This window comes from Triturus cristatus, chromosome 7, assembly GCF_964204655.1.
Source record: "Triturus cristatus chromosome 7, aTriCri1.1, whole genome shotgun sequence".
NCBI lineage: Eukaryota > Metazoa > Chordata > Amphibia > Caudata > Salamandridae > Triturus > Triturus cristatus.
Genome location: NC_140590.1, coordinates 1,276,977,645 through 1,276,993,791, shown reverse-complemented (window position 1 = coordinate 1,276,993,791; position 16,147 = coordinate 1,276,977,645). Strand labels below are relative to the sequence as shown.

Genomic DNA, 16,147 nt, shown 5'->3' with positions numbered 1-16,147 from the left:
AGGTATCCTGAAGCAATTCCACTTAGGACCACTACAGCACCTGTGGTGGCACGGGCCCTACTTGGAGTGTTCTCCAGAGTGGGCTTCCCTAAGGAGGTCGTCTCAGACAGAGGTGCAAACTTCATGTCGGGATATCTGACTGCAATGTGGAAGGAGTGTGGTGTCAACTACAAGTTCACCACGCCCTATCACCCACAGTGCAATGGGCTTGTTGAGAGATTCAACAGGACCCTAAAAGGGATGATTCACGGACTACCTGAAAAGCTTCGGCGGAGATGGGATGTCCTGATACCCTGCCTCTTGTTCGCCTACAGAGAGGTCCCGCAGAAGGGGGTTGGCTACAGCCCTTTTGAGCTTCTGTTCGGACATCCTGTAAGGGGACCCCTTTGTTTGGTAAAGGAAGGATGGGAGAGACCTCTCAGAAAGCCGGCATCGAACATTGTGGAATATGTACTCGGGCTCCGCTCGCGGATGGCAGAGTACATGGAAAAGGCGTCTAAAAACCTTGAGGCGAGCCAAGAATTACAGAAAGCTTGGCACGACCAAAAGGCTGTCCTGACTGTGTACCAGCCTGGACAGAAGGTGTGGGTGCTGGAGCCAGTGGCCCCAGTAGCACTCAAAGACAAATGGTCTGGGCCCCACACAATCATTGAGCAAAAGGGAGAGGTCACCTACTTGGTAGACCTGGGAACTCCCCGGAGCCCCCACAGGGTGCTCCATGTAAACAGGCTCAAGGCATATGTCGACAGGGAGGGCATGGGCTTGCTCATGGCCACAAATGAGGGACAGGAGGAGGAGAGTGACCCTCTCCCGGACCTGCTCTCTCAGAACCCTGACGATGGGTCAGTAGATGGTGTTGTCTTTTGTGGCAGCCTCTCTGGACATCAACAAAAGGATTGTAAACAGGTTCTTCAATCCTTCCGACATATGTTCTCTCTGACGCCCAGTCAGACCAATTGGTGTACCCATGAGGTCGACACTGGGGACAGTCTGCCCGTAAAGAGTAAAATCTATCGGCAACCTGATCATGTCAGAGACTGCATCAAGACGGAGGTGCAGAAAATGTTGGAGCTGGGAGTCATTGAGCCCTCGGACAGCCCCTGGGCTAGTCCCGTAGTTCTCGTGCCGAAACCTCACACCCAGGGCGGTAAGAAGGAGATGAGGTTTTGCGTGGACTACAGAGGTCTCAATGCAGTCACTAAGACTGACGCCCACCCAATACCAAGAGCAGACGAACTTATCGACCGGTTGGCTTCGGCCAGCTACTTAAGCACGTTTGACCTGACAGCTGGGTATTGGCAAATCAGATTAGCTGAGGAGGCCAAGCCCAAAACAGCATTTTCTACCCCGGGTGGGCATTATCAGTTCGTGGTAATGCCCTTTGGTTTGAAAAATGCACCTGCCACCTTCCAAAGGCTGGTGAATCGAGTTCTCACTGGGTTGGACGACTTCTGCGCGGCGTATCTGGACGATATCGCTGTCTTTAGCTCCACCTGGGAGGATCACCTGGTCCACCTGAGGAAAGTGTTAGAGGCCCTGCAAAAGGCAGGCCTCACTATCAAGGCCACTAAGTGCCAGATAGGGCAGACACAGGTTGTATACCTGGGCCACCTTGTAGGTGGAGGCCAGGTTCAACCATTGGAGAGCAAAATACAGGCCATCCAGGACTGGGCTCCTCCAACCACCCAGACTCAGGTTCGAGCTTTCTTGGGCCTGACTGGTTATTACCGGAAATTTGTCAGAAATTATGGATCCATTGTGACCCCGCTAAACGATCTGACAAGTAAAAAGATGCCAAAAAAAGTTCAGTGGACAGCAAGCTGTCAGAAGGCATTCGATGACCTAAAGCAGGCCATGTGCACAGCACCTATCCTAAAGAGTCCAGACTACTCCAGACCATTCATTGTCCAAACAGACGCTTCGGAGCTGGGTGTGGGAGCTGTTCTATCTCAACTGAATTTTGATGGTCATGACCAGCCCATAGCTTTTATTAGCAGGAGGCTGACCCCCAGAGAGAAGAATTGGTCAGCTATTGAGAGGGAGGCCTTTGCTGTGGTTTGGGCCCTGAAGAAGTTGAGGCCATACTTGTTTGGCACTCACTTCAAGATTCAGACCGACCATAAGCCCCTCTTGTGGCTAAATCAAATGAAGGGTGAAAACCCCAAACTACTTAGGTGGTCCATTTCCCTACAGGGGATGGACTTCACAGTGGAGCATAGACCTGGCACTGATCATGGCAATGCAGATGGGCTCTCCAGGTATTTCCACTTAGAGCAAGAAGACTCACCTGGTCAAGGTTAGCTTATTGTCCCAAAGTTTGGGGGGGGGGTCATGTAGGAGAGTAGGGTCTGCAATCCTATGATCACCCAGATTTTTTGCTTTTGCTTCATTGGTTTACGACTTTCCCCGGCTGTGGGCCTGCCAATCAGACCCACAGCCTAGCTGTTCTCTCTTGAAATTAACACACATGTACATTAGGTGCATCCACCAATTGGAACTGGGCCGCCTTGTCAGTCCCTGTCTCAGCATACCACAGGTATCCAGGGCATCGGTGTACCCAGGGCCTACCAGGGGCTGCAGCATGTATTATGCCACCCCTGGAATGGCCGCCCAAATCTGACACAACTGGCTGCACGACAGCTGGGGCCACGTGGTGTAATCACCCGTTGCTGTAGATGTAGTATTCCTACACCTAACCCGAAAATGGACACATGGATTCCTATCAGTCACTCCTATGGCAGGCCTTATCAATCCTGAAGGCAGAGTGCAGGGAATCATGTGGGACGGTGCTCTGGCGCGAGCTGAGCCCGTCGACGGCTTGCGGAACCAAGTCCTAATAGCCGTTCCATGGTGACGCGGGCCCACTACTTTTAAATGCATTATAATCCTTGCGGTTATTTGCTAACTTTGGCATCGCATCACCTACACATGTCGAGTAAGGTGTCATACGAATTGGAATACGAACCCCTCGCCAGTTCTGGCGACGGGGTTAGCATTCCCCCCTTCTAGAGGGGCACGACATGGAAGTAACCTTGAACCCCGGTTAAAGTTGACTCAAGCCTCAGCATCACAAAATGGATGCTGCCACCAGACACAAGTCTGACCTCCTGCTGCTGGGAGACCTTCCAGCGAAGGGAGTTTGGACAAAGGGTTTCCTGTCGAGGGCGGTGTTAGCACCATCCCAGACAGGGTTTGTGTATCCCAGGTAAGCAGGGCTGAAAGGAAGGTGATTGCAAGTGGCACCCCGGTGCTCACTGTGCATAGCCCGGCTCAAACCAGTTTCGGGGGCACACCAGCCCCTGAGCTGGGGCGAAGCCGGACAAAGGATAGGGGTGTAACCACCCCCCTCCTGGCTCCACCCATAGGTAGAACCTAGTCACGGGCCAGCCCCTTTTCTTAGAATAAAGGTAGGAGCGAGTCCCCTTCCCAAATTGGATAATTCTGAATCTTGAACTACTTTCCACGAAAGGCACTCTTGACTATTTCTGAAGACTCTCCCTTGTGGCTAAGGAGTAGCCACCCTGCACCAGCAGGCACCACCTAAGCGCTTGCGGTTTGCTGTAAGTCTCTCCTACGGATCAAGACTGCCCAGCTCGACGAGACCCGAGTCCCCTGCCATCTCTGACCTTTTACCTACCTCATCAGCCCAGCTGAGAGCCGTAGGTGTGACGAGACTTGCGGGACCGGCCATCTTCAGAACCTGCACGACGCTTATCTAGCACGCCCACCGAGGGACCCTCGAGTGAGTGCACCTAGGGTTTGAGAAGCCCTAACCCTGAGCAGCTCCAGCACCGAAGTCTGCCTCCCCAGCATCCACGAGATCTGCGTGGGGGCCCTTCCGCTCCTTGCTGTTCACCGCGTTGTTCGACCACTTGCCGACCGGCTTGTGGCCCTCTTCACGACGCACCACAATTGTTTTCATCACTAGTCTGGTTGCTCCAGACTGGCTCTTGCTCCCCTTCAACAGAGGAGTACCACGGACCCTCCTGGTCCACTCCAGACGCCATCTTGACTCCACCGCGTGGGTTTGCCACTGCCAAGATCCGCTGCCCCATTCCTGGGCCCAGCATCATCGACAGCAGACACCTTCGTGGGACAGTTCGCCCTCCCTCCTGGTCGCCGCCGCGCCTCCTGGTCCGAGGAACAGCCGAGTCCGACGTCATCCACTCACCTGGTCGAGGTGACTTCAGCCGGTACCCTCCTGGTGCCCACACGATCGCTGGCTAGCGGTTGAGAACTGAGTCCCCTCTGCTTTCAGGTTTCCTTCATCACCGATCCAGGCTTGGATCTCGCTGAACATCGACACTGGTCGCCTGCCAGCAACTCTTCTTTCAGGCTCCTGAGACTACAACGAGGACTTCCGACATCTTGCCGAACCTTCCACAGCCGCAGCCTCTGAGCTAGGTAACTCGAGCATTTCGGTGCTCCATCGCAGGTTCGCTTTACAAGTGTCCAGTTCCTTTTTCGTTTAGTCCCACTGATCGGATCACTCCGGAATCAGTAACTTTAGACTTTCTAACTGTCCCCTTCCACTTGCAGTGTAATGGTTTCGTGCCCTCGGGCATTTGTGTAAATTGTGCAACCCGAAGTATTTTCCAAAGAGTTTTGTATTGTGCTTAGCTCCCTGACTCATAAAGAGCCAGGGTAGTCTTGTTATAAATAAATATCCTTTATTTTCATAACAACTTGTGTGGCGTCCTTTCACTTGGTGTTCAAGGGGTACATGTGATGGTAAACAGCTGGCTTAACACGCCCTCTAGAGTTTAGCCTAAGACTGCTCGTATCCACGCTACTAGGATAGCTGGTCTATAAGGTTGACTTACAACCAATCATCAATAAGGGTCGTTTGGAATGATACACAGTGATCACTAGAATAGTGAGCACTACATATCAGGCCAACTTCTCACAAGAGGTGCTCCCTCTTTATGCGTCTGTGGCCTGCTCTCCACTTCTTTCTCTTTCTCAAACACTCTTTCTGCACCACTTCCTGCACAAACCACCTATCCCTCTCTCTTCCTTTCTATCTATTCTGTGCAGCTCTCACCACATCTATTCACCATGCCACATAATTCCACTACACAAATACACTGAACACCACTCAATTCCACCAACACAATTTCAATCCAACCCACATACACCCACTCCACTCCAAACCAAAACACATAGGTAAAAGACATTGCCATTTACATCGCCAATAGCTGTAACTCTCACAAATGCGAGTCCTATTGCATTGTAAACGCTTGTTTACTTTTGTTTTTTATTTGAAGTGGAGTGATTATATTTGCATAGCCCTATTGTCATTTGTATGACCTTGCAGCGCTGGAGAACCAGAAAATGGAAAATAGGTTATGAGGGAGGGGCGACAAGAGTAATATGTTGTCTGAAAAAAAAGCAACAATATTCTGGAAAGAGCAAACATTCATAGGGAATGCAAGATTAAGTAAAGCGTGTGAAATGTAAGCAGAGCAACAGTTACCTCAACGAGTTTACACTTATTTAGAAATGAATGAGTGGTTTTGTCTGAAGAGGTAACAACATGACCACAGGGCCCGAAGGGACTACAGGGACCAGCATGCACCGCTAAAAGCCAACAAAAGCCAATCATGCCAATTACGAGAAGTGAGTGTGAAAAGACCAACAAGTTGATGAAACGTGCGTAATGCATAATACAAGGTTAAGACTTTTGCAGCAGAGCAAGTGGTCTCGGGCTATATGGCCCTGTTAACAAACGTTCACATTAGGAAGAGAAAAACTCTGGATAGTCTACTTTATGTTGAAACTTTAAATGAAACAAGCAAAGCAGACAAGGGAGGCATCAATTTGTGCCATACTCTGAGTGTGTTTCAAGACCTTTCATCTCAATGTCGGCCCAGAACTCCAAAAACAGGCTCACCTGATAAAAAAATGTGTGTTTCTGAAACTTAAATTAATGGCATTTAATGGCACTCAGTTTGCCGCCCTCTAAAGGATGAAAGCACAAGTTGGTCTTGCTCGTGACCTGCAGATCACAGTAGTTGTGAACATTAAACGCCTGTAGACCTCTTGCATGTGAAAGGGACTGGAGTTCAGATCTGTTCCCACCTCTCCTGTGGACACTTTCACTGTCTGTTTACATGGCGGCTGGAGACTGGGTGTAGGAGGTGGCAATGGTGGAGTTCCCATGCGTGATCTGTGTAAACTCGTGTAAAGCAGGCACCTACATGTAGGATGTATGCACAAGGGTAAGCCTGGTGCCCATGTGCAGTTTATGTAAGAAAGAATAAAGCTGAACACCATGTGTGGTATAATTTGGAAGGGTGTTTCCAGAGTACATGCTGTTTTTATTCACCTGAAAATATAAAGAGATTTATTTTACAAATTTTAGTTAAAGTGTGGGCACGTTATTTCACACCGCTCGTGGGCACTGTGCCAGATTTGAATATTTACTACTGTGTACCCTTAGGGTCCTTCATAAAATCCAACTATTTTCACTGAACATATTTAGAAAGTTTTGCTGCAGATTAAAAAGTTGTTCCGTCTAAAAAAACATATCCTGGTGGTGTGGATTCCACCTTCTGTCCCAAGCCCTTTCATGGAGGGCCATCTTGCTCATAAACTCTGTGCAATATGAGGCTGGTTCCAGTGCAGCATTTGGCTGCTTTTCAGACTTTGATGAGAACGCCTGAAGCACAAATACTGTAGAAGGACTGCACTTTCTATTCCTCATCTGTTGCTGATACAACGCCAGAGTATGGAAAATGCAAGGATTTTTAGTGTAACAAGCAAAATAGGATATTGTTTTGACACGCACTGTCTGCTGAAAAAAGGTGGCTGTTTTCAGACCTTTATTGTTTTTGTTGTGTAACGCAGTGCTTAAAGGATGCTGTCTTACCTAGCTTTATGAAGTGCCAGCCCTGCCTCCATGTTTCCATTCCTGGTCTTTTCATTTGCAAATCATTGCTATCTGCTGCGATAGTCTAAATAGGTCAATGTAAACAAAGCACAACCAGTACTGCAGCCTCCCCCAATAAAAGAAACTGGTTTAGTAAAATTACGTATACGGCTCTGACAAAGAGCTGGCCAGGTGATTTCTCCCTCTTTTTTAAATCTCAGATAGTCTTTCGATGGCTTTTTTCCCCAGACATCCTTCATCTTAAATCAATGGTGATGTAAAACAAGCTCGCCGTCTTTCCCAAGAGGCAGAGGTAGGTTGCAATCAAGCAGAAAACTAGAAGTTTGGACAGAAGGGAGGCTCATGGAAGCGCCCTACTGCATGCCATGTCGACATTAAAGCCTCATATACAAAAAAAACAAAGCGGGGGAGTGAAGAGGTAGCGCTCTAAGAGCATAAGAGGTGAATACGTCCTCCTCTAGTCAATATATGTTAAACAAAGGGATACATCCTTATAAACATGGAAAAAATTGAAAGAAAGTGTCCCTCCAGAATTTGTGTCTCTCTTACTTTCAGGGAAAGCACACAACTTGGTTAAAATACCCCTCACCCACCAAAAGGTGGCATGCTTCATCATCGGGGTCTTCCCGCCCCGCTGCGGGACAGGGCGTGCTATGACCTACGACTACGCGGGAGCACTGATTACAATACTATGTGGGATATAGGAGTGTGAGTGGAAGGTTCAGAAGTGAGTGAAAGTGATGAATAATTAAAAAATGCCTGGCTCAGCGGAAAAATAAACTTTAATGTTCCTGTAAGCTGGTATTATTAAAAGTGGGGAAAGAGACGGAGGTCCTATGCTTTAATGGGCCGTACTTCCTTTGCCGACATGTTTCGAAGCCCTCCCCTGCCTTCTCATCAGGACCTAGTGAGATCCCTTCTACACTCTAAATACTAAAGATAAAAAGTGAATTCTTTATAAGGTAATCACTATGTGGTGCATATTACAATCTACATGCACTGTATACTGTACCCCAATGTGTATTTTGCTGGTATGGGTCTGGAAGAACAAAAACACGATTAAAATTACAGTCATTTTTGTTTTTCACTATTGCAAGGCTACCTGTTCTCAATAGGCCAGAATGGGCAGTTTGATTATTACATCTTATAATCCTAACTGACTCAGGGAACATGGTAGAAATTCGAATTTAGTATGCCTGAACTCAGAATGATAAAATACATCTTTTAGTAAAGTTGGTTTTATATTTTGTGTTTGAAAATGCCACTTTTAGAAAGTAGGTATTTTCTTGTCTAACTGTCCAAACCTACCTCTGCTAGGTTGTGTATTCCCTGTCTGGAGTTTGAGTGACAGGGCTGGGGAATTCTAAGAGACAGGGTGAGTCTGCCCAGTGGTGAATAGAGAGATCTGCATCTAGATGAGAGGGAGGAGTTGCACCTGGGACCTGAATAGGACTGTGTCTGCCCCCCACAGTGCTGGCTCCACCCCCTGTAGTGCGTCTGATGTCTCTGCCCTGCACTGTGAAAAAAGAGAAGGAATCATGTCAACAGAGTGCTCCAGGGCTGTGCCTTTCCTCCACAATGCTGGCTCCACCTCCTGTGGGGCGTCTGATGTCTCTGCCCTGCACTCTGAAAGGAAAGAAGGAGTCATGTAAACAAAGTGCTCCAGGACTGACCAGAACTGGTTTGGACTAGGCAAAGGCCTCTCTTCAGAGAACAAAGGATTTGGTGCTATAAATATTGGGGCCCAGACCCCAGAACTTTAGATTACTTCTGAACTAAGGAAATCTGCCAGGAAGAAGAACCGGGAAAGCTGGAGGAGGAGTACTGCCCCTATGCTGCGTGTTGAGGGGTTGGCCTGCAGTGGTTGCTTCTGCCTTGGATAGGGAAAGGACTGAACTGTGCTTTCATCATCCTGCTGTTAGAGTTTTCTCCAAGGGCTTGAAGTAGAGCTTGCCTCCTGTTGGAAGTCTCAGGGATAGAAAAGACTTCATAGATCTTGCTGGAATCAAGGAACCTGCCAAGACGAAGAGCTGGAAGAGCTGCCAGGAGGAGTACTGCCCCTTTGCTGTGTTGTTGCTTTGTTGGGTTGGCCTGCAGCTGCTGCTTCTGCCTTGGGCAGTGAAAGGACTGGACTGAACTTTCTCTACTTGTGCTGAGTATCTCCAAGGGCCTGAACTGAGCTGGCCTCCTCAGGGACTGCAAAGACTTCACCAACCTCTGGGTACTGCTCCTGGAACCGCTGTTTCAGTTGCCACAGAGAAGAGGGAACCGCGACCAACTCCGTCACCGACTCCGTCGCTGGCCTTGTGTCCTGAAGGCACCGCAGGCCGCACCGACTCGCCCTGCACCGCAAGCCTTGGTCTCACCGACTCCGTCACCGAGCCGCTGCCTGCACCGCATCGAGAGACACCGCAACCTCCATCGCCTCGCTTCACTTCGCTGGCCTGAGCTCACCGACACGGTCGCTGCTGGCTCGACAACCGTGACCGACTCGTCACGCACAGCTGTCCGGCTCGACCAGCGCCAATTCCTGCCAACCGGCTCTGTTGCTTGCATCGCAACTTGTCAGCACCGCATCGAGCACCGTCTCACCCTGCACCGTAAGCCATGTTCTCACCGACGCCGTCTACACGATCGTCACCGAGCCGCTGCTCGCACCACATCGAGGGACACCGCACCTTGCACCGCTTCCACCTTGCACCGTGACCGCGTCGAACGCCACAACCGGCTCTGTCACCTGCACCACAACCTGCCAGCACCGCATCGAGCACCGACTCGCCCTGCACCGCAAGCCTTGGTCTCACCGACGCCATCTGAACGATTGTCACCGAGCCGCTGCTCGCACCGCGTCGAGGGACACCGCACTATGCACCGCTTCCACTTTGCATCGCAACCGCGACAGACGCCAAGACGGACTCGCACCGCCGTGTGGGTCACACTAAGAAAGGTACTGTGAACGAATCTGTCCTGCTGTTGCTAGCCCGTACCGACGCGGTCAGCGGGAACTGCGAGACTCTGTTGTATTCAGCATTGCGGTAGGCTCGGACCGAGCTACTGACTCGTACGAACGGTGTTTTTCAACGTATTTTGCAACTTAAAGACATTTTGAGAAGTAACTATTTCTGAAGTACTGTATGGTGGATATTTATCGTATTTAGTCTTGTTATATAAAAATATTAGATATTTTTCTAAAACTGGTGTGGTGTCCGTTTGTAGTGCTTACATTGTATTACTGTTGGTTTTGTGCAAATGCTTTACACACTGCCTCTAAGATAAGCCTGACTGCTCGTGCCAAGCTACCAAGGGGGTGAGCAGGGGTTATTTTAGGAGTGTAACTCCCTTGTCCTGACTAGAGTGGTGGTTTCTGCCTGGCTTGGGAGCAAACCTTAGCCAACCAGAAATCCCATTTCTAACACGCGGAGTGAGTTGTCTTGCTGCTCGCATAAATTGTAAGTTACGATGGTCCGTATAGACCATCACCTGGTGTGTTGCTCCCAAAAGCCAGTGTCTCCACTCAAGAAAGGCGTCTCTTATCGCCAGAAACTCTTTTTCGGCTATGGTGTAGTTCTGTTCGGCTGGGTTGAGCTTCCTAGACGGGGAACAACCTTTACAACGCAACTTTTACACCGCACTACCATTACAACGAAACTTTCACAACGCATGCGATGTTACAACGCATGCTTTTACAACGCAAGTCTTTACATCGACTTGCACTAGATGGCGTGCTAACATTAGAAATAGTGTAGTTTACTATCCAAACACCTTCCCTACTGCAACGTGGACTGGAGTTAGAATAGTAAATTACACATGTCTAATGTCAGCACGCCATCTAGTGTATGTCGATGTAAGGACTTGCGTTGTAAAAGCATGCGTTGTAACATCGCATGCGTTGTAAAACTTTCGTTGTAACAGCATGCGTTGTAAAAGCATGCGTTGTAACGTCATACATCCTTCCTAGACATGTAGGCAATGGGGTGTAAATAACCTGTTGCTTCATTTCTTTGAGAAAGTACGGCCCCTACCGCTTTGTCGGAAGCATCTGCCTCCACGATTAAGGGTAGTTCAGGTATGGCATGTGTGAGGACCTGGGCTGTAGTGAAAGCTTTCTTAAGGCGTTAGAACGCTATCTGTGTCTCTTCTAACCAACGGGACGGAGTTTTCTTCTTTGTCAGTTGAGACAGTGGAGACACCATGTCCGAGAACCGTTGAATGAACCGCCGATAGAAGTTGGCGAATCCCAAAAACTTCTGAATATCCTTTACATTCCAAGGGCGATGCCAGTCAGGGATGGCATTGATTTTGCTCCCTGCCATCTCCTGTCCTGTAGGGGTAAGCATGACACCCAGGAATTCTACGGTGGTTACATGGAATTCGCATTTGCTTAATTTGCAAAATAGCATATGTTTTCGTAATGCTAGTAGTATTTGACCAACATGGACCCTGTGTTCTTCTTCGGTGGAGGTGGAGATCAGGATGTCATCTATGTACACCACAACAAAGTGGTCCAAGAAGTCCCTCAAGACGTTGTTGAGAAAAAATTGGAAAGCCGCTGGGGCATTGCACAGCCCAAACGGTATAACCAGATACTCAAACAGTCCGAATCGTGTTTTAAAGGCTGTCTTCCATTCGTCACCTTCCCGCATCCGGACCAGATGGTATGCCCCTCTGAGGTCGAGCTTGGTGTAAATGTTGGCTGATGTGACTTGTTCCAAAAGAACCGGAATCAAGGGTAGAGGGTATTGATTCTTAATGGTGATGAGGTTCAGCGCTCTGAAATCAATACAACACCTCAATTCTCCATTGGTTTTCGGAATAAAGAAAAGGGGTGAAGCAGCAGGAGAGCGGGAAGGGCGAATGAAACCCAATGCAAGATATTTATCCAGATACTGTCGTAGGTATTGGGTTTCCGGTATTGTGAGGGCATATGTACGACTACAGGGAACCACCGCCCCTGGAACCAAGTCTATCGGGCAATCATACACCATGTGGGGAGGGAGTTCCTCCACTTTGGTATGGCTGAATACATCCGCATATTCCCTATAACATTCTGGTAGAACCACATCTTTTTCCGCCGTGGTAGCGATGTGATGCCTAAGGGCCAAAGCTTGGGAAGGACTGGTGAGCAACTGGTTCCACTGGTTCTGGCAGTATGTGGACTGCATACGTAGGGTTTTGTTGGTCCATTCTATGGTGGGTTTGTGTTTCTGCAGCCAAGGGAGACCCAGAATAACTTCATACATAGGAGCCTGGATGATGTTAAACGCTAGTCTTTCATGGTGATATCCATCGTATGTCACTTCGTATTCGGGGGTGACATAGGTGATTCCAGCTCTTTGCCATCTACTGCATACACCTTTTCGGGGGTATTTTTGGGAATGAACTCCACCCCTATTTTCTGTGCTTCTTCTTTCTCCATGAAGCATCCGGTTGCTCTGGAATCCACCATTGCCTGTACTTGCTTCTTCTCCTGATTTATTTCAATGGTCAACGGTATGAAGAAATGCACAGATTCTGTGCTAATGTAGCGGTCCACTGAAGGGATATTATATCCACTTGATGGTTCCCCTTCCTGCACCCTCAAGCTGTGGAGTTTTCCACCCCATCCACAGCTACTACTGGGGCTGTTTGTCTAGGTCTGGGACGTCCGTATTTAGGTTTGACGGGGCAATCCCGGAGGTAGTGGCCTTTCTTCCCACAATAAAGTCACAGACCCTGTTTATGTCGGTGGTCTCTTTCGCTGAGCGTTAACGAAGCTTGAACGGCCCCAATGTCCATGGGTTCCGGCTTGTGGTTTCCATTGTCGGCAGGACGAGCACGTTCTCCCTGAGTCTGAAACCGGTCCTTTCGTTTAGAATCCCCTCTTCGTTCTTTTAGTCGATGGTGCAAACGCAGGGTTAATTCTATAAGGGCTGTGCATGTTTGGGGTTGTGGGTCTATCTGGGCGATAACGTCCTTCATCTCATCTCTGAGTCCCTGATAGTAAATGGCTGCTTGTTTGGATTCCGGCCAATCTGTTTCTGCCACAAGCCTGCGGAAATTATTCAGGTAACTGATTAGGTCAGACTTTCCCTGCCTCAGTTCCAGTAAGTCCTTATCCGCTGAAAAGGTTTCTGCCCTACGATCAAATGTCTTCTCGAACTTTTCCCTGAACGCATCCCAATCATAGAGCAAGGGATCATCACGCCTGACAATAGGGACAGACCATTGTGCTGCTTCGCCTGCCAAATAGGAAATCACAAATGCTACCCTGGCCTGATTAGTTGTGAATAGCTTAGGTTTACATGTAAAATGCAGTAGTGCTTGTGTTATGAAAACCTGTACTTTATTAATGTCCCCTTAAAACCTTTCAGGAGGGGCTAAGGGTATTTGTGTGGGTACTTCTACCACAACCGAGGGAGGTGCGGGGTGAGGAGACCACCCCTATATCAAAAGGGTTTCTCTGCATTGATTCAACCCTAGCCTGTAGAATAGCGGTTTCACGACGAGAGGCCGTGAGTTCCGTTTGTACTAAAGCCAAAGCGGCCATCACATCCTCCAAGGTGGCCATTCTTGTCACCAGCACAATCAGGAGGATAGAGAATCTTGGGCCGATTATTCTGTCAGGTACGGCCTTCCAGAATCCTCGGGACTGTGCTGATGCTCAAAAGGGGTCCACCTCTCGACTGCCCCAAGTCCGGAATATGAGTACACGCGGACTAGTGGGATAGTCAAGTGAGGGAAGGAAAGGGTAGGAACAGCAAGGAGGGAGACCTACAGATGACACAGGATAAACATCATCAATACCCAATGCAGTAAAACACAATGACAAAACAGGTAAACACTCTGTGAGGTATCTCTTAGTAAATTACTATAACCCTCTACCTGTAAAGAAAATAAAGAGAGGCTTCTACCAGAAGAGAGGAGAGGGTATTTTGCCGGTTTCCAACATGAAACACCTGGTCATGTGTGGAATACTTCCAAAAGCAAGACAGGAACTTCCTGACACCCTCCTGTTTTTTCTCTCTCCTAGGAAAATGATATAGAAAATAAACCATGCATGAATACCACCAAAGGAGAGGTGCACATCGCTATTGGCACGTAGAAACTTAAAGTGCTCCTCTGAAGGAGTCCAGTTATTGCATGGCCTTCTGGATTTGAGCCTTGGAGAGCCTAAGAGAGTCAAGCAAGGTTCTTTGATCCACTGAAATGGTGAATAACACCAAAGTATTAACACGCACTCCCAGGAAAAAACTCCAAAAGAAAAGAATTCATTCCCTGCATAAGAAGCTAGGGGACCCTGGTCTCGCCAACAGGGAATGACCAACAAAGGAGCGAAGGAATATCAAAACATACCAGTGCCCCTTTGCAAAGAACCGCCGATAGTGCGATCCCACCAACAAAGAAGCAATGAGCTGGCCCTCCAAGGACCAGCTTATCCAGAGTAAGAATGAGTCTAGAGTTGCCCAGTGATCTCTCTGCATAAACAGCCAAAAAAAACGCTGTGTACTCTCAACAGAGAAACGGGGGCCAAAGAAGTGCTGAGCGCGCAAAGAAACAAGAACTCTGAGGAACTAAAACGAGGTGCTTGGGCACCCTTACCGCCTCTGAATCTGGATCGGGATGCCGCTGCAGCCAAAGGAAATTCAGAATAATCAGCAGCGTTCAAAGCGTCTGCTGTACCTATATCCAGGCAAAACAGCGTCTGTGTCACGTGGAGCGTGCTCACTCTAGGGACGCTGGAAAGTGTAGTTTTTTCCATGACGGGACTTCCTGCTAACTTGCATCGTAAACAGGCAGTCAGCGCTTTACCGGTTTACAGAACCTGACAGTTTTACAGTGCTTACTTTTAAGGGCTTAAAGAAATGTAACACTACTATAATTGTATTTAATTCTATAAGGAAGAAGGTGTAAATGTGTGAAAGCGTGTGGCCAGGAACAGTGATGTTATTGTTAAATAGCATTTGCCTATTACTCGAATATAAAAGGCCATGAGACAATAGGGTTAAAATTACAAAGCCTACAAACATCAATTGAATAGGTGTTTCAGATCTTTCTAGAAAGAGGTGAGCAAAAATATGCTCTTATCAATGGAGATAAAGTCTGAGGGTTAGTTCAATGAGGCGTCTAGGAGCAAAGTAGATGTGTCGCTCAAGTAGAGAGGTGGGATGCTGGGTGGATAAAGAGTACAATGACTTGGGAGTTGAAAGAATTTATCAGAATGTGATGGGGTCATTATGGCAGAAACCTTAAGCTTTGAATGATGGTAAATAACTTGCTGTGGGGAACTTGGTTAATGGAAGAGATGGTAAGAGATGGCTTTTGCCATTCTGACAGGCAAATATGAGCTGTTGATAAAAGAAAGGAGTGAGAGAGATTAAAGACTGTTAAAGACAAGGGGCCACTTTGGATGATCACAGCATGATGTACCTATGATTAGGGTTGCATAAGGTATTGAAGGTCTGGAGATGATAGTTTCTCGGAGCAATAGGGGAACAACCAGTCATTCTTGGGCGCTACGTGACGGGTGTGTTGTGAATGGGTAAAAGTAAATGTTTAGGAAGAAATGTAATTTAGAAAAGTTCGGAGGGTAGTTAATTGTAAAGGAGTGAGGAGGTCTGGCACATTTATTGAGTAATGCATGATGGAAAGATAGAGAAACAAGTGAGAAATATGGGTGAGAAGGGACATAGAGAGTAGACAGCAGAGGTGAACTAAAGGGAGTGGCGTAGTTTTGAAAGAGAAAGAAATGGGGAGTTCAAAACAACACGATCTAGGTCTATTATAAAAGCATGTTTACAGCATGTGTAACCTTGAGATGTCATAGGCAGGACAGTATTTCAAAGAGTTTCTAAAGTTAATGCAGAGAGCAGAGAGGGAAAAGGTAATTACATAATTAAGTATTGAGAAATATGTTGCAAATAAAGTGATCATAGATGTTTAGCATTTACCAAAGATTAACTGCTATTCTGAGATTGTATAATCTCTTGATGGAAACTGTCCTAATTTCAGAGAAAAACAGAAATAGAGCATTCAACAAGGAAAATATATTATGGATATAATAAACTCCTCATTCAATATGGAAACTGGTGAAAGAGAGGTGGATTGTGGGTTACATAATGCATGGAAGATTGACTGTCTAATGTAAACTTGAGCAAAAGTGTGGGAAATGATTTGCCTTTTCGTGATACATCTGTCTGCCATGTTCTTATTGGAGTTGACATGTTTTTAATATCAAGGCTACAGTACATAATGGTAGTGCTGCCTGCCTTTAGTTAG

General features: G+C 47.7%; 1 protein-coding gene across 1 annotated transcript in view; it reads right to left on the bottom strand.

Annotated features, from left to right (window-relative positions):
- Positions 1 to 14,569, bottom strand: part of MVP (major vault protein) — a 375,877-nt gene extending 361,308 nt beyond the window's left edge. The window contains exon 1 of the mRNA XM_085618814.1: positions 14,471 to 14,569. The gene's annotated coding sequence lies outside the window, so the exon portion shown is untranslated. The remainder of the gene's footprint in view (positions 1 to 14,470) is intronic.
- Positions 14,570 to 16,147: the final 1,578 nt, after the last annotated feature.